The sequence below is a fragment of the Pelophylax lessonae genome (assembly GCF_965119305.1).
Source record: "Pelophylax lessonae genome assembly, chromosome: 2".
Lineage (NCBI taxonomy): Eukaryota > Metazoa > Chordata > Amphibia > Anura > Ranidae > Pelophylax > Pelophylax lessonae.
Window position 1 is genome coordinate 224679859 of NC_138769.1, and position 19361 is coordinate 224699219.

The window sequence follows — 19361 nt, forward strand, 5'->3', positions numbered from 1 at the left end:
TGGATCATTGTCTTGTTGGAAGACAAATCTCCGTCCCAGTCTCAGGTCTTTTGCAGACTCCATCAGGTTTTCTTCCAGAATGGTATTGTATTTGGCTCCATCCATCTTCCCATCAATTTTAACCATCTTCCCTGTCCCTGCTGAAGAAAAGCAGGCCCAAACCATGATGCTGCCACCACCATGTTTGACAGTGGGGATGGTGTGTTCAGGGTGATGAGCTGTGTTGCTTTTACGCCAAACATAACGTTTTGTATTGTTGCCAAAAAGTTCCATTTTGGTTTCATCTGACCAGAGCACCTTCTTCCACATGTTTGGTGTGTCTCCCAGGTGGCTTGTGGCAAACTTTAAATGACAATGTTTATGGATATCTTTAAAAAATGGCTTTCTTCTTGCCACTCTTCCATAAAGGCCAGATTTGTGCAGTATACGACTGATTGTTGTCCTATGGACAGAGTCTCTCACCTCAGCTGTAGATCTCTGCAGTTCATCCAGAGTGATCATGGGCCTCTTGGCTGCATCTCTGATCAGTTTTCTCCTTGTATGAGCTGAAAGTTTAGAGGGACGGCCAGGTCTTCGTAGATTTGCAGTGGTCTGATACTCCTTCCATTTCAATATTATCGCTTGCACAGTGCTCCTTGGGATGTTTAAAGCTTGGGAAATCTTTTTGTATCCAAATCCGGCTTTAAACTTCTCCACAACAGTATCTCGGACCTGCCTGGTGTGTTCCTTGTTCTTCATGATGCTCTCTGCGCTTTAAACGGACCTCTGAGACTATCACAGTGCAGGTGCATTTATACGGAGACTTGATTATACAGAGGTGGATTCTATTTATCATCATTAGTCATTTAGGTCAACATTGGATCATTCGGAGATCCTCACTGAACTTTTGGAGAGAGTTTGCTGCACTGAAAGTTAAGGGGCTGAATAATTTTGCGCGCCCAATTTCTCAGTTTTTTATTTGTTAACAAAGTTGATATATCCAATAAATTCCGTTCCACTTCATGATTGTGTCCCACTTTTTGATTCTTCACAAAACATTACAGTTTTATATCTTTATGTTTGAAGCCTGAAATGTGGCAAAAGGTCGCAAAGTTCAAGGGGGGGGGGGAGAGTGTGGCCAGCCCCATGCTGTGCAAGCCAGAAGTGCCAAAGGCTGTTTTTGTGTTGTATCCATCCAGATTGAAAAGGGACAAGTGATACTGCACTGTGTAGCTCACTGTTTGTTATATTACTGTCACTCTCATGTGAGCACTCCTGTGTGGGAATAAGAGATATCTGTTAGAGGCTTCTCTGATTCACTGAAAATTTCTATAATATACTACAATATACTTGGGATATTCTCAAGTGTATGAAATCAAAGCTCATTTGATTATAACCTATCAAGTGACTGGTTTGTGTTTTGTTGATATCTACCACTTTATTATTTAAAGCAATAGTGTCCCTTTTTGGTCTGGGGGGTTCCTAGCTAGTATTAGCCTAGGGAACAGTATACAGCTCAGGGTAGCAACAGGATAGCCTTCCAATGGCCATTTAGATAGGTAGAGGCCTGGTACATAGCCTATAGTTAGGTTGGGGACCAATAGATAGGCCTGATTTTCCTTGCAGGTGGTGCGGTCCATACTACCTCGCCATCGGTGTATTCGTCTGTACACGCGTCCCCAGGAAGCCACCGCTCCACAGATGCGTCAGCGTTCGTCCTCTCAAGCCGGATTGTGTTACGCCTTACAAGTCAGCTCATCGGGGGCCCCTGCAACTGAACTGTGCCACAGTGCCTAATTGGAGGTGTTGGTGTTAAAGGCCTTTATTTATATATCCAGATATATATAGATACATATATACACTGTTCTTCTTAGACACATGTACATTCTTTCTGTTATTGCTTTGGTTGTATGTAATGCCATAACTTTATCATAAATAAAGTTACAATAAACACATGCTGGTATGTCTGAATATTTTTACTCTTAGAAATCTATGCTGGGTGTATTAGTACTACTGCTATCAGTTATTTTGGGTGAGTTACTACTTATTGTCCTAGAAAGAGATCACCTCTACATACGCTGGAGCCCTGTTCCAGGTGGAGGCACTGCCAATTATATATTCATAGTCCACTCTTCCTTTAGCGAAGGGCTCTGGCTCATTTGCTTACCTGCAGGTTAGCGTCATAGCCTGTGTGGAGAGGACAACTTCATATGACCCCCCCAAATAACAGGGCTACATTTGGAGGCACTGCTGAGATCGAAGTGGTACTAACAGTTATGGAGGAGAAAACCAATTCAGAGGGGTAGCCAGCAGTTGCTCCTAAACTGAGATATTTACCCACTACCCCTTTGCAGGGTCAGGTAAAGAAAGAAGCTGACAGAAATGCTGGCACAGGCATTACAGTCCGCACACTATAAAAAGTTAAAATCATTCTCTGGTAATGTTCCTGTGCCAAGAGGAGAAGAGGGGTCCGAGGCATGGAAAGAGCACACCCTTCAATGTCTGGCGGAGTGCTCTTGCTCAGGGGAAGCTAAGAAGCAGCGTCTCACCGAAAGCCTGCGCTCCCCAGCCGCTGAAATAATTTGTCTGTACCGAGACGCACACAAAGGAGCAAGTGCAACAGACTACATACAGGTACTGTCTGATCACTTTGAGCCATACCATGATCTTGAGCAGATGGTTGCTGATTACCGCATGTCTCGGCAGAAGGAAGGGGAAAGTGTTTCTACTTTTATTAACCGATTACAGTTGTTGTCTCATTTAGTATATCGACGTGCTATATTCACTTATGAAGTAGATTGTAATGCGGACCAGTCAATTAGTTAGAGGTTTGTTACCTTACAACCTCTTGCACAGCTCCTTAAAATGAGGTTATCTGGCAAAGTACTTCCCATCCATGAGTTAATGGAAATAGTAAAGAAACAGGAAGCTGACATTCAATTTAGTATTCCTAAGAAAATTAAAAGCTGTCTCAAAAGAGGATTACTTCTCCCATCAGACCCAAAGAGAGAATCCTGAGCCTTACTAGACCCAGCTTTCAAATAAACGACCAGCTGTATCACCAAGGGAGAGGGACCCCCGAAAGTGTTTCAGGTGTGGTCAGACGGGTCATTTAGCTAGAAAATGTCAGGAGGACATTGGGGGAAAAGTGTGGTGTTCCCTGTACAGAAGCAGAAACAACGAAAGAGACATTTCAAACCAAAACCAAAAGGACATATTATAGGGTCCAAGCTTTATTTGACACTGGGTCCCAAGTTACTCTTATCTATCATTCTACGAGAAGTATCTAAGCAGTATACCTCTTAAATCTACTGGACAGATGGAGCTATGGGGGCTAAACTCTGATTCATACGCTGTTGGTGGAAGTTTACAAGTGATTGTGACTTTACTCGATTTAGAGAACAAGGGTATTTGCCCCTGTAAAGATCACAGCTCTGGTCTGCCCTGACACAGGTGATGCCCGCGTGGCCCCAGTAATACTAGGCACAAATTGCAGAGCAGTGCATAGCGCCTTCCAGAGATTTCTTGATGGAAAATGGGCTATTTCATCTGAATCTGATAACCTACCATTTGATATTAAAGAGTTCTGTGAGGCCCTTTCCGCTGGCCACCGGCATGGAGTGGGCTATCACATTGGAGAACACCCAGTGGAAATTCCACCAGCGGGAGAGAGAGTGCTAAGGGTAGCCTCTAGTATTGCCCCAGAGCTGCTTGGAGATGGGAGTTATGTCCTGATGGAAACTCCCAAAGACATGATTAATCAAGGAGGGTGGATGGTGATCCCTAAGAGAAAGGATTGGAGAACTAGAGTGGCACTGTCTACAGTTGTGAAAATACCAACAAAAATGGCCGCACTCCAACAGATATAATGAAACGTCTTTATTAAACCAACGGACAGTCAATACAGGATACAAAAAGGTAGATGTGTTTCACACGTAAAGTCATGCTTGTTCACCACCCACTGGCACTGTCTACAGTCGTGACTGTAAGAAACTGTTCCCCTCATTCTATTGTAATTGATCCACGTCAAGATGTTGCCTACTGTTACCCAGTGCTTGGCGTGAATGCCTATGCTGAAGTGTGTAAAGTTCAGGTCAGGAATGCAGCTCCTAACCTCAAATTTGATTTGAGTAATCCAACCCTATCAAAGGCTTGGAGCCAGAAGCTGACAAAGCAATTGTTGGATTTACTGGACATTTTCTCTTTAGAGTAAATGGCTGTGGGCTGTGCTAGAGGTGCCCAGCACACTTTTTGACTAATCGATTCTACTCCTTTCTGAGAGAGACCTCGAAGGATAGCACCCAAAGATGTTGATGCAATGAGGCAGACCCTAAACCAGATGAAGGGCCAAGAAATTATTGTAGACAGTAAAAGCCCTTATGCCTCCCCAATTGTAGTAGTGAGGAAAAAGTGTGGATCCATCCGGCTGTGTGTAGATTACTGAACCCGCAATCGGAGGACCATGCCAGATCAGTACACGCTACCCAGGATAGAGGAAGCTTTGGAAGCTCTCAATGGGAATTGGTGGTTCACTGTACTAGACCTGCGGTCTGGGTACTATTAAGTAATGGCATCCGGGGACCAGGAGAAGACTGCATTCATATATCCCTTGGGTTTCTACCAGTTCACACGCATGCCACAGGGCATCAGAGGTGTGCCTGCAACCTTCCAGAAACTAATGGAAAAAGTTCAAGGTGACTTAGTCCCCAGGGAATGTCTTGTGTATCTCGATGACCTTCTTGTGTTCGCGACAACATTAGAAAAACATAAAGAGAGGCTCATGAGGGTGTTACAGCTTCTGAGAGATGAGGGACTGAAGCTGTTAGCAGACAAGTGCAAGTTCTGCAGATCATCAGTCACAGTGTCACTTTTATAGTGTACAGTTTTTTTTCTGATCACTATTATTAGTGTCACAGGTGACATTAGTTAGCATTAACGTTAGTTAGCGTCAGTCTAGTACAGCACAGATCCCCGCCGCATAGTTAGAAATATTAGTTAACCCCTTGATTACCAGTAACACACACATACACCTCCATTACTAGTATAGTATCTGAACAGATTAATATCTTTGATCTGATCAGAACTATACTAGTGTCCCCAATAGTTTAGGGTTCCCAAAACGCAGCGTTAGAAGGATTGGCCATGACACCTGCCAGCACCTGTGTTTAGCCCCTCCGCCCAGCCCAGCCCACCCAGGCAAGTGCAATAATCAATAGATTACTGTCACCTCCAAAAACACAAAACAGTGTTACCAGAGTCAGACCTGATCCCAGCTAGCACTAGCAGTTTTTTTTAGTGTTTGAAAAAGTCCTCGACAACAAGGTGCTTTTTTCCCTGTGAGTCACACTAGTGTTCCTGTAAATTTAGTGGCTAAAATGTCCAAACGGTGGTACAGTAGTGAAGAGGCCTACAGCATACTGACCATATCAACAAAAATAAAGCATATACCCAAAGGCCACAATAAAGGGGAGCCACTCATCAATATGTAGTGGAACCCAAGTTCACAATAGGTGGCCATTGACAAAAATGGCTGAAAAAAAAAGAAATATGGAGGGAAAAGAAATCCCCCCAGGAGGAGAGTCAACTAAGGACACCGTTTGGTGAAACTGAACAAAAATAAACTTTATTAGGCACATATGCCAGTGCAAATAAACAAAATCAGTGTAGATTGGTGTGACACAGATTGAAAAAAAACATGATAACATCCAATTAAGGAACATGAACCCGGGTTGAATTATAGAGGTTGAGTATAAAAATTTGGTGGTAAAGATGTGGAATATCAATCTGCAAGGACCAGCTGGTGAATCACTAGTATCAAGCAGTCCCAACGCCAAAGTCCAATCACAGTTGTACTGACAGTAAAAGATTCCAAGGAATTTCAGTTCCACATGTATAAATTCACCATCAAGGGTGAGTAAAAAGGGCTGGTAAAAACTCCTGTGTAGAAAACATGGGATCAGGTAAAGCCAGCTGGTTGGTGATTTAATAACATGCGAATGAGATAAGTGAAGGCAGACGAAATTCCCAGGTAAACCAAGCACTGTATAGGTAACGGATTCCCTCAGAGAACATCAATAGAGAAACTGTAGACAGTGAGATATATGGTTAGTCCATGAGCCATGGAAGTCTTCCCGGGGAATGTGGACCCAAATGACCTGCTGACGGTGCACTCCGGCATTGGCGTTCCCCTAGTGTAGCTCCCCTCAACACGCTTCCCTGTCACGGGAACAGGCACGCCGATTGCGGCCCGATATCACGCCGGACGTTGGGGGCGGGGGACGGGTAAGTTCCAACAGTATGGTGCCCGATGGTCACAGTTCCGATGGATGCAAGCTGATGACGTATACGCTGACGCGTTTCACTGGTGCCAAGCCAGTTTCCTCCGAGCTAATGGTGGAAGGAAATGAGCAGATATTTATAGGGGCCAGTTAATTGCTTTCACATGTTATTATAATAGATTCGAAACAGAATGCAGTGCGCAATTTCGGCCACAAGATGTCCTCGCTCAAATGTGAGGAAAGACATAAATATTACTCCCACCGAAGCCATTTCTTTCTCCATAGGGATGAATGCCATGTTAGACAGGGCAATTCATTTCCTTAGGGAAAGTACAGTATATATGGGCCAAGGGTTGACCCGATTTAAATATAAAAAACATTAAAACACATACAGGTGAAAGTAACAGGTTTTGCTGTAAATTATGCATAAATATTCAAGTCTTTACTCCAGTAGTCATTTTCGCAGACATGATAACAGTTAAGACTAAACCGGAGAAGAGAAGAAGGTATACCCAACTGCATATGAATTGAAAAACTTGAAAAAGATGTGAATATAGATGTAGATGAAAATAAACAGTAGCTACCATATATCCCATATACTGGGCTGATTCCCGAGGTGATGAAGACAAATCGCATCTGCATACAAGTAGGGGGCTAAACATCCCTGTAAGGATGTAGGTTATAGCAAACCTTAAGGAAAATATATATATATATACATAAATACATGAATGCAGAATACGTTCATCTACATCACGTGGGGGGAAAATATGGACCATTCATTATTAGAATATCAGTCGGGGCAGGGAAGACCCAGGTAGTAAACTAACTCCCAAAAACAGCAGCCATTCGTCAAGATGGTGGAGAGAAAAAGCCTGTTAGGATTCCAGGAAAGGTTGTAGACTGAATTTCACATTTAGTCCACGGGGCACCAGTGACCCCATTCTGTATATCCAATACTTCTCCTTTTGTAACAGAATGGTGTCAAAGTCCCCCCGTCTTGCTGGTAATTTCAGAGCATAAATACCCCTTATTTTGAGGCCGTCTGGCTTGGAGTCATGGTGTTCTAAGAAGTGTAACGGGATGTTTTTGTTATCAACTTTTTTCCGTATGTCGGTCAGGTGTTCAGCTATCCTCACTTTGAGCTGTCTTTTTGTCTTCCCTATGTAGGACTTGTTGCATGGACATATCAGCTGGTATATGACCCTTGTGGTTTGACAATTAATAAAGCTGTTGATCTTAAAATTAGTGGAGCCATCACAACTGAGAAAGGAGTCCGATTTAATCACATACCTACAGAAAGAACACCTGCCGCATGCGAACATGCCTTTTAGTTGGGGTAAGGCAGACAACCAATCCCTACTTTTACCTGTTCTAACATACTCAGAGTGCGTGAGACTGTCCTTAAGGTTTTGTGCTCTTTTAGCTGTGACAAGTGGCCGTGGGCCTACAATGGGGCCTATAAGGGGGGAATTTGTTAAGACCTGCCAGTGTTTATTAAGAATAGCCTTTACCTGGTCCCATTGTGTGCCAATATTAGTGACTATCTGAGGATAGTGGGGTTTAGGGACCAAGTCGGGAGTAGGTTGTTCTTCCCTATTAAGAAGCAGATCTGATCTCTTCTTAAGTGCTGCCCTCTTTCGTGCCTTCCTGATCACTCTATTCGAATACCCCCTCTCCCTGAACCTCTTATGTAAATCTCTTGCTTCAGTCTGATAGTCAATTACATCCAAGCAATTCCTCTTAATTCTTAGGAATTGACCTATAGGAATGCCCTCGATCAAAGATCTAGGATGATGACTATCTGCGGCCAAGAGAGTATTGGCTGCCGTTTCCTTGCGGAAAGTCTTCGTCTTAAAGCCCTTGTTGTTCTTTGAGATTAAGAGGTCCAGGAACACTCTACAGGGGGAGTGGCTAAGCTATGGAGCCGTGAGGACACGAGGCAGAGGAGCTCCCTGAGCTAGTGGTGTGATCCAGCCTTCACAGCCAGCATCCGCACACGCTGCCCCAGACCTTCATCCCGCCGGCATACATGTCCGTTGCCAAACCCTGGGAACTGCTGCAACCGCCGAGCAGACGCCCGGACATATCGTCCTACTTCCTCCGGTGTCCCGCAGCCCCGCAAAGCAGAGCGGGTTCCAAGATGGCTCAAATGCGTCCGGCAGCAGCGGGTCCGGCATCCCAAAAAAAAGCAATCCTGGCTCAGGAGCTGGCGGACGAGGTGATACTAAGGAGCCCCCCGCTATCTAACCCCCCCCTGGAACGTGCAGCGGAACTAACTTACAGGCCACAGACCCAAATGCATCAGCCTCAGCCACCGCAGACAACTGAGTGGAGAGACTTCTGCGCCTCAATTCCTACTAAACAGGATATCCATGAAATGGCTGCCACAATAGTAAGTGACTTGAAAGCTGAAATAAACTCTATTAAATTGAAAATAGATGAAACAGATGCCAGGGTTAATGCAGTGGAGGTGGTGCAAGTTAAGCATTAATCCAGAATTTCGGCTATTGAAAATATACAGGAAGTTTTTCAAAAACAACTTATCATAATTTTGCTGCAGCAAGACGATATAGAAAATCACAGCCGTAGAAACAACATTCGGCTGCGAGGGCTGTCAGAAGGAATTCGGGGCCATGAGTTAAAGTCCGTAGTGATGGGGATTTTCAATAATTTATTGGGAAACCCCCTTGAGGACATTATTGAAATCGATAGAGTCCACAGGGTGAAAGCCCCACAGAGGGCGGATAAAGATCTGGTGTTAGATGTTATAATTAGAATCCATTTCTAAGTCAAAGAGGCCCAGAATCCATTGGAATATGAAGGCATGAATATCAAATTGCTACCAGACCTTTCCCAGAACACACTTCGCATGAGGGCATCATTGAAACCCTTGTTGGAGGTCATACGGAATAAAGGGGCCACGTATCACTGGGGCCACCCATTTCATTTGATTGTAATAAAGAATGCAAATGCATTCATCTTGAAATGGCCTGATCAGTTACAGGACCTTTTGGCTTTTCTTGAGTCCCCTCCTATTGAAGTGGAAGATTGGCTTCTCATTTTGGGAGGGCAAAATACTTGGAGAGCTGGCAGAAGTCGATATCCGAATCGCCGGAGAAAGCAAAGGGAAAGGACTGCAACTGTCAGTTCCCCTATCCTGCCTAGTCAGGATGGAGGGACTTAATTAGGATATTTTCTCCGATTGCACAATTGTAGAATGAGGATGAGAAGAGAAGAGGGATGGATGGTTGGGGTCTCCTGGGCTAATGGGGTCTGGGCCGGTGTGTGGGAGATCATTGGAGGTTAACAGCATCCTGTTAGGGTAAACAGGATTGGTTTGTTTTTGTATAATATGGGAGGCTGGCGCCCATCGGAATGGGTCTCCTTAATCTTGGATATTTTTTTTTTCTTTAGTTCCGGTTTTTTATCATTTTTTTCTTAGATACTATTCATAGACACATGCATAAGTGGATAAAACGGGGGTCTTTTTGATCCTAGGACATTCTCTTTTGCAGTGTTTTTATTTTTCATTTTTTGCTTTCCTTAGCCTCTAGGTGTCCAGGTATCCACTTTTCCCCACAATAGATAGCGCCTGGTTGCGCTGGGTTAATATTTAACCATTTATTAGTGTATCTTAGTAAGTGTAGTAGGTGTTTCCCCTTTGGGAATTTTTTCCCTTTTTTTTTTTATTTTTTTTTTTGTTTGTGCGTTTTTTTTTGTTTTTTTTTTGTGTGTTTTTTTTTGTGCTGTTGATGTATTAGTGTGGGCCGGGGATTGTCAAACATGGGACCCGGAACAGGCATGGTGGGACGCATGATGACCGGGTGTAAAATTACTACCCTAGACGCTAGAGGCCTTTCCACACCCCAGAAAGGATGGAGACTGTTGGGGGATCTGAGAAGGGAGTCCACTCATATAGCTTTCCTTTCATCTAAGAGACTTATTTTCGCAAAGACTCCCTTCCCAGGTTTCACAATAGAGATTTTCCTTGGTCATATCATGCCCCATCCCCTATCCCAAAGTCTAAGGGGTCAGTATTTTGATTTCTAAATCCATGGCCTGGTCATTCAGGGAAGAAAAAGCAGACCCCCTGGGCAGATATTTATTGATCAAGGGGTGTATAGGGCAAACAATGCTTACATTTCAAAATGTATACTTTCCATACTCTGAGCATCTAGGGTTCTTTACAGAAGTTACTCCCGATAGTCCTTGAGTTCCGAGAGGGACACTTGGTAATGGAGGGCGATTTTTTTTTTAATGAATCTTTATTTAGTGTACAAGAGAACAGACAAAAATGAGACATCAACAACAAAACTGCAAAGTAGGGGAGGCAGCAGAACATTGCCGCTCCCCAGGGGGCATAAAAGTGCAATACGGTACAGAACATATCGAAAAAAAACAGTAGCGTGTGTCAGCACACCATAGTGCAAATCAACGTTCAGCGGGACAGATCAGAGGGCGGTCTGCCGGGTGTCGCGCGTCGTGGTCAGCAACAGACGTCTGTGGGTCCCAGAGGGTGCAATAGCAAGCCTGAGGGAGCCCCAAGCGGGAGCCGCCGCCGGGGGAGGGGGGCATCAGCCTCCATCAAACCACCCCCAGTGCGATGACCCCAGCCGGTGCCCCCCCAGGCAACTCAGACCCCCCCAACTAACCGTGAGGGTACAGTAGGCGACTGGGAGGTACCACACAGAGGGGCTGTGTCGACCTAGGGCCCACCCCGCGGGCAGAGGGGCCAAAGGTAAGAAAGACGCTTCGTGTCTAATGCCGGCAGACCCTCCAAAACATTAACCATAAACGCCCACTCTAAGTGGATGAGGCAGCATGTAGGGAAAGAAAACAAGAGAGAAATCCAGAAACCGGGATACCGGAAAGAGGAAGCCAGAGGGAAAGGTAGAGCGAGGGAGAAAAAGAAAGTAGCCTAGGTAAGAAGAGAGAGGAAGGGAGAGAGAAGAGCATTAGTGTTGAGCGAACACGGACTGTATTATTCGTGTTCGTACCGAATAATTGGATTTTTTGTACCCGAACACGGACACGGACACTTTACTGTATGTTCGGGTAAAAATCCGTGTTCGGTCGTTTTATTTCCGGGTTTTGCATGCTTTGGCGCTCTTTTCATGGCGGGCTTTCAACAGCCAATCAACAATCGTTTAACTGGTGTGCCTTAAGCCATCCCAGCCATGCCTGCAAATGTCTCAGTAGCTGTGATTGGCCGTCTGAAGCATGTGACCAAGTCTTTATAAGTTCGAGGCAGCCGCAGCGGCGTCATTATGCTGCTTAGATTCAGGGACAGAGCACACATCAACGTGCTGGCTGCTGATTAGGGAAAGATAGGCAGGAAAAAACCATTTGTGTCCGGATAGAATTGAGGGACAGGTCGGAGTGTTTAGGCAGGGCGAGTTGTAGGCATTTTAGGGATAGAGTCTGCTGAATTATATAGGGTCAGTGTCTTCTACAAACTACAATCGATATTGCTGTGTGGGGGGTGGGGTCTGCACTCAATCCTGATCTACGATCTCTTCTCAATCCTGTTAGGGACAGAGTCTGCTGAATTTTAGGGAAACTGTGTTCTACAAACTACAATCGATATTGCTGTGTGGTGTGGGATTGGAGATAGGCAGGTGTCAGTGATCCACATCCATTTTTCTGTGTGTGAGCTGCAGTGAACACAATCTTTTTGGGCTGCAGTGAACACAATCTTTTTGGGCTGCAGTGAACACAATCTTTTTGGGCTGCAGTGAACAAAATCTTTTTGGGGTGCAGTGAACACAATCCTTTTTGGTGTGCAGTGAACACAATCTTTGTGGGGTGCAGTGAACAAAATCCTTTGTGGGGTGCAGTGAACACAATCTTTTTGGGGTGCAGTGAACAAAATCCTTTTTGGGGTGCAGTGAACAACATCCTTTTTGGGGTGCAGTGAACACAATCTTTTTGGGGTGCAGTGAACAAAATCCTTTGTGGGGTGCAGTGAACACAATCTTTTTGGGGTGCAGTGAACACAATCTTTTTGGGGTGGAGTGAACAACATCCTTTTTGGGGTGCAGTGAACAAAATCCTTTTTGGGGTGCAGTGAACAAAATCATTTTTGGGGTGCAGTGAACACAATCTTTTTGGGGTGCAGTGAACACAATCTTTGTGGGGTGCAGTGAACACAATCTTTTTGGGGTGGAGTGAACAACATCCTTTTTGGGGTGCAGTGAACAACATCCTTTTTGGGGTGCAGTGAACACAATCTTTTTGGGGTGCAGTGAACACAATCTTTGTGGGGTACAGTGAACAGAATCTTTGTGGGGTGCAGTGAACACAATCTTTGGGGGGTACAGTGAACACAATCTTTGTGAGGTGCAGTGAACACAATCTTTGTGGGGTGCAGTGAACACAATCATTGTGGGGTGCAGTGAACTCAATCTTTGTGGGGTACAGTGAACACAATCTCATACTGAAGGTTTGAGGGTGCTGCCTGTTCCATACTCCCCCTACTCCTCATCTAGCCTTTTAGGGGTACAAACAATAGTAATTGGGGCCTAGTGTGGTTGTGTACGTGTGATATACATACACTTTTTTGGGATCATATTTTCTATTCCGCTATTTAATCAAAAACCTTTGGGGATCAGTTAAATTGGGGGATAGTCTGTGTTGGTACGTGTGAGAGAGATCCACCTTTCCAAGTTGTTGGGGTTCATCTCATACTTCTGAAGGTTTGAGGGTGCTGCCTGTTCCATACTCCCCCTACTCCTAGCCTTTTAGGGGTACAAACAATAGTAATTGGGGCCTAGTGTGGTTGTGTACGTGTGATATACATACACTTTTTTGGGATCTTATTTTCTATTCCGCTATTTAATCAAAAACCTCTGGGGATCAGTTAAATTGGGGGATAGTCTGTGTTGGTACGTGTGAGAGAGATCCACCTTTCCAAGTTGTTGGGGTTCATCTCATACTTCTGAAGGTTTGAGGGTGCTGCCTGTTCCATACTCCCCCTACTCCTAGCCTTTTAGGGGTACAAACAATAGTAATTGGGGCCTAGTGTGGTTGTGTACGTGTGATATACATACACTTTTTTGGGATCATATTTTCTATTCCGCTATTTAATCAAAAACCTTTGGGGATCAGTTAAATTGGGGGATAGTCTGTGTTGGTACGTGTGAGAGAGATCCACCTTTCCAAGTTGTTGGGGTTCATCTCATACTTCTGAAGGTTTGAGGGTGCTGCCTGTTTCATACTCCCCCTACTCCTAGCCTTTTAGGGGTACAAACAATAGTAATTGGGGCCTAGTGTGGTTGTGTACGTGTGATATACATACACTTTTTTGGGATCATATTTTCTATTCCGCTATTTAATCAAAAACCTCTGGGGATCAGTTAAATTGGGGGATAGTCTGTGTTGGTACGTGTGAGAGAGATCCACCTTTCCAAGTTGTTGGGGTTCATCTCATACTTCTGAAGGTTTGAGGGTGCTGCCTGTTCCATACTCCCCCTACTCCTAGCCTTTTAGGGGTACAAACAATAGTAATTGGGGCCTAGTGTGGTTGTGTACGTGTGATATACATACACTTTTTTGGGATCATATTTTCTATTCCGCTATTTAATCAAAAACCTTTGGGGATCAGTTAAATTGGGGGATAGTCTGTGTTGGTACGTGTGAGAGAGATCCACCTTTCCAAGTTGTTGGGGTTCATCTCATACTTCTGAAGGTTTGAGGGTGCTGCCTGTTCCATACTCCCCCTACTCCTAGCCTTTTAGGGGTACAAACAATAGTAATTGGGGCCTAGTGTGGTTGTGTACGTGTGATATACATACACTTTTTTGGGATCATATTTTCTATTCCGCTATTTAATCAAAAACCTTTGGGGATCAGTTAAATTGGGGGATAGTCTGTGTTGGTACGTGTGAGAGAGATCCACCTTTCCAAGTTGTTGGGGTTCATCTCATACTTCTGAAGGTTTGAGGGTGCTGCCTGTTCCATACTCCCCCTACTCCTAGCCTTTTAGGGGTACAAACAATAGTAATTGGGGCCTAGTGTGGTTGTGTACGTGTGATATACATACACTTTTTTGGGATCATATTTTCTATTCCGCTATTTAATCAAAAACCTTTGGGGATCAGTTAAATTGGGGGATAGTCTGTGTTGGTACGTGTGAGAGAGATCCACCTTTCCAAGTTGTTGGGGTTCATCTCATACTTCTGAAGGTTTGAGGGTGCTGCCTGTTCCATACTCCCCCTACTCCTAGCCTTTTAGGGGTACAAACAATAGTAATTGGGGCCTAGTGTGGTTGTGTACGTGTGATATACATACACTTTTTTGGGATCATATTTTCTATTCCGCTATTTAATCAAAAACCTTTGGGGATCAGTTAAATTGGGGGATAGTCTGTGTTGGTACGTGTGAGAGAGATCCACCTTTCCAAGTTGTTGGGGTTCATCTCATACTTCTGAAGGTTTGAGGGTGCTGCCTGTTCCATACTCCCCCCTACTCCTAGCCTTTTAGGGGTACAAACAATAGTAATTGGGGCCTAGTGTGGTTGTGTACGTGTGATATACATACACTTTTTTGGGATCATATTTTCTATTCCGCTATTTAATCAAAAACCTTTGGGGATCAGTTAAATTGGGGGATAGTCTGTGTTGGTACGTGTGAGAGAGATCCACCTTTCCAAGTTGTTGGGGTTCATCTCATACTTCTGAAGGTTTGAGGGTGCTGCCTGTTCCATACTCCCCCTACTCCTAGCCTTTTAGGGGTACAAACAATAGTAATTGGGGCCTAGTGTGGTTGTGTACGTGTGATATACATACACTTTTTTGGGATCATATTTTATATTCTGCTATTTAATCAAAAACCTTTGGGGATCAGTTAAATTGGGGGATAGTCTGTGTTGGTACGTGTGAGAGAGATCCACCTTTCCAAGTTGTTGGGGTTCATCTCATACTTCTGAAGGTTTGAGGGTGCTGCCTGTTCCATACTCCCCCTACTCCTAGCCTTTTAGGGGTACAAACAATAGTAATTGGGGCCTAGTGTGGTTGTGTACGTGTGATATACATACACTTTTTTGGGATCATATTTTCTATTCCGCTATTTAATCAAAAACCTTTGGGGATCAGTTAAATTGGGGGATAGTCTGTGTTGCTACGTGTGAGAGAGATCCACCTTTCCAAGTTGTTGGGGTTCATCTCATACTTCTGAAGGTTTGAGGGTGCTGCCTGTTCCATACTCCCCCCTACTCCTAGCCTTTTAGGGGTACAAACAATAGTAATTGGGGCCTAGTGTGGTTGTGTACGTGTGATATACATACACTTTTTTGGGATCATATTTTCTATTCCGCTATTTAATCAAAAACCTTTGGGGATCAGTTAAATTGGGGGATAGTCTGTGTTGGTACGTGTGAGAGAGATCCACCTTTCCAAGTTGTTGGGGTTCATCTCATACTTCTGAAGGTTTGAGGGTGCTGCCTGTTCCATACTCCCCCTACTCCTAGCCTTTTAGGGGTACAAACAATAGTAATTGGGGCCTAGTGTGGTTGTGTACGTGTGATATACATACACTTTTTTGGGATCATATTTTATATTCCGCTATTTAATCAAAAACCTTTGGGGATCAGTTAAATTGGGGGATAGTCTGTGTTGGTACGTGTGAGAGAGATCCACCTTTCCAAGTTGTTGGGGTTCATCTCATACTTCTGAAGGTTTGAGGGTGCTGCCTGTTCCATACTCCCCCTACTCCTAGCCTTTTAGGGGTACAAACAATAGTAATTGGGGCCTAGTGTGGTTGTGTACGTGTGATATACATACACTTTTTTGGGATCATATTTTCTATTCCGCTATTTAATCAAAAACCTTTGGGGATCAGTTAAATTGGGGGATAGTCTGTGTTGGTACGTGTGAGAGAGATCCACCTTTCCAAGTTGTTGGGGTTCATCTCATACTTCTGAAGGTTTGAGGGTGCTGCCTGTTCCATACTCCCCCCTACTCCTAGCCTTTTAGGGGTACAAACAATAGTAATTGGGGCCTAGTGTGGTTGTGTACGTGTGATATACATACACTTTTTTGGGATCATATTTTCTATTCCGCTATTTAATCAAAAACCTTTGGGGATCAGTTAAATTGGGGGATAGTCTGTGTTGGTACGTGTGAGAGAGATCCACCTTTCCAAGTTGTTGGGGTTCATCTCATACTTCTGAAGGTTTGAGGGTGCTGCCTGTTCCATACTCCCCCTACTCCTAGCCTTTTAGGGGTACAAACAATAGTAATTGGGGCCTAGTGTGGTTGTGTACGTGTGATATACATACACTTTTTTGGGATCATATTTTCTATTCCGCTATTTAATCAAAAACCTTTGGGGATCAGTTAAATTGGGGGATAGTCTGTGTTGGTACGTGTGAGAGAGATCCACCTTTCCAAGTTGTTGGGGTTCATCTCATACTTCTGAAGGTTTGAGGGTGCTGCCTGTTCCATACTCCCCCTACTCCTAGCCTTTTAGGGGTACAAACAATAGTAATTGGGGCCTAGTGTGGTTGTGTACGTGTGATATACATACACTTTTTTGGGATCATATTTTCTATTCCGCTATTTAATCAAAAACCTTTGGGGATCAGTTAAATTGGGGGATAGTCTGTGTTGGTACGTGTGAGAGAGATCCACCTTTCCAAGTTGTTGGGGTTCATCTCATACTTCTGAAGGTTTGAGGGTGCTGCCTGTTCCATACTCCCCCTACTCCTAGCCTTTTAGGGGTACAAACAATAGTAATTGGGGCCTAGTGTGGTTGTGTACGTGTGATATACATACACTTTTTTGGGATCATATTTTCTATTCCGCTATTTAATCAAAAACCTTTGGGGATCAGTTAAATTGGGGGATAGTCTGTGTTGGTACGTGTGAGAGAGATCCACCTTTCCAAGTTGTTGGGGTTCATCTCATACTTCTGAAGGTTTGAGGGTGCTGCCTGTTCCATACTCCCCCTACTCCTAGCCTTTTAGGGGTACAAACAATAGTAATTGGGGCCTAGTGTGGTTGTGTACGTGTGATATACATACACTTTTTTGGGATCATATTTTCTATTCCGCTATTTAATCAAAAACCTTTGGGGATCAGTTAAATTGGGGGATAGTCTGTGTTGGTACGTGTGAGAGAGATCCACCTTTCCAAGTTGTTGGGGTTCATCTCATACTTCTGAAGGTTTGAGGGTGCTGCCTGTTCCATACTCCCCCCTACTCCTAGCCTTTTAGGGGTACAAACAATAGTAATTGGGGCCTAGTGTGGTTGTGTACGTGTGATATACATACACTTTTTTGGGATCATATTTTCTATTCCGCTATTTAATCAAAAACCTTTGGGGATCAGTTAAATTGGGGGATAGTCTGTGTTGGTACGTGTGAGAGAGATCCACCTTTCCAAGTTGTTGGGGTTCATCTCATACTTCTGAAGGTTTGAGGGTGCTGCCTGTTCCATACTCCCCCTACTCCTAGCCTTTTAGGGGTACAAACAATAGTAATTGGGGCCTAGTGTGGTTGTGTACGTGTGATATACATACACTTTTTTGGGATCATATTTTATATTCCGCTATTTAATCAAAAACCTTTGGGGATCAGTTAAATTGGGGGATAGTCTGTGTTGGTACGTGTGAGAGAGATCCACCTTTCCAAGTTGTTGGGGTTCATCTCATACTTCTGAAGGTTTGAGGGTGCTGCCTGTTCCATACTCCCCCTACTCCTAGCCTTTTAGGGGTACAAACAATAGTAATTGGGGCCTAGTGTGGTTGTGTACGTGTGATATACATACACTTTTTTGGGATCATATTTTCTATTCCGCTATTTAATCAAAAACCTTTGGGGATCAGTTAAATTGGGGGATAGTCTGTGTTGGTACGTGTGAGAGAGATCCACCTTTCCAAGTTGTTGGGGTTCATCTCATACTTCTGAAGGTTTGAGGGTGCTGCCTGTTCCATACTCCCCCCTACTCCTAGCCTTTTAGGGGTACAAACAATAGTAATTGGGGCCTAGTGTGGTTGTGTACGTGTGATATACATACACTTTTTTGGGATCATATTTTCTATTCCGCTATTTAATCAAAAACCTTTGGGGATCAGTTAAATTGGGGGATAGTCTGTGTTGGTACGTGTGAGAGAGATCCACCTTTCCAAGTTGTTGGGGTTCATCTCATACTTCTGAAGGTTTGAGGGTGCTGCCTGTTCCATACTCCCCCTACTCCTAGCCTTTTAGGGGTACAAACAATAGTAATTGGGGCCTAGTGTGGTTGTGTACGTGTGATATACATACACTTTTTTGGGATCATATTTTATATTCCGCTATTTAATCAAAAACCTTTGGGGATCAGTTAAATTGGGGGATAGTCTGTGTTGGTACGTGTGAGAGAGATCCACCTTTCCAAGTTGTTGGGGTTCATCTCATACTTCTGAAGGTTTGAGGGTGCTGCCTGTTCCATACTCCCCCTACTCCTAGCCTTTTAGGGGTACAAACAATAGTAATTGGGGCCTAGTGTGGTTGTGTACGTGTGATATACATACACTTTTTTGGGATCATATTTTCTATTCCGCTATTTAATCAAAAACCTTTGGGGATCAGTTAAATTGGGGGATAGTCTGTGTTGGTACGTGTGAGAGAGATCCACCTTTCCAAGTTGTTGGGGTTCATCTCATACTTCTGAAGGTTTGAGGGTGCTGCCTGTTCCATACTCCCCCCTACTCCTAGCCTTTTAGGGGTACAAACAATAGTAATTGGGGCCTAGTGTGGTTGTGTACGTGTGATATACATACACTTTTTTGGGATCATATTTTCTATTCCGCTATTTAATCAAAAACCTTTGGGGATCAGTTAAATTGGGGGATAGTCTGTGTTGGTACGTGTGAGAGAGATCCACCTTTCCAAGTTGTTGGGGTTCATCTCATACTTCTGAAGGTTTGAGGGTGCTGCCTGTTCCATACTCCCCCTACTCCTAGCCTTTTAGGGGTACAAACAATAGTAATTGGGGCCTAGTGTGGTTGTGTACGTGTGATATACATACACTTTTTTGGGATCATATTTTCTATTCCGCTATTTAATCAAAAACCTTTGGGGATCAGTTAAATTGGGGGATAGTCTGTGTTGGTACGTGTGAGAGA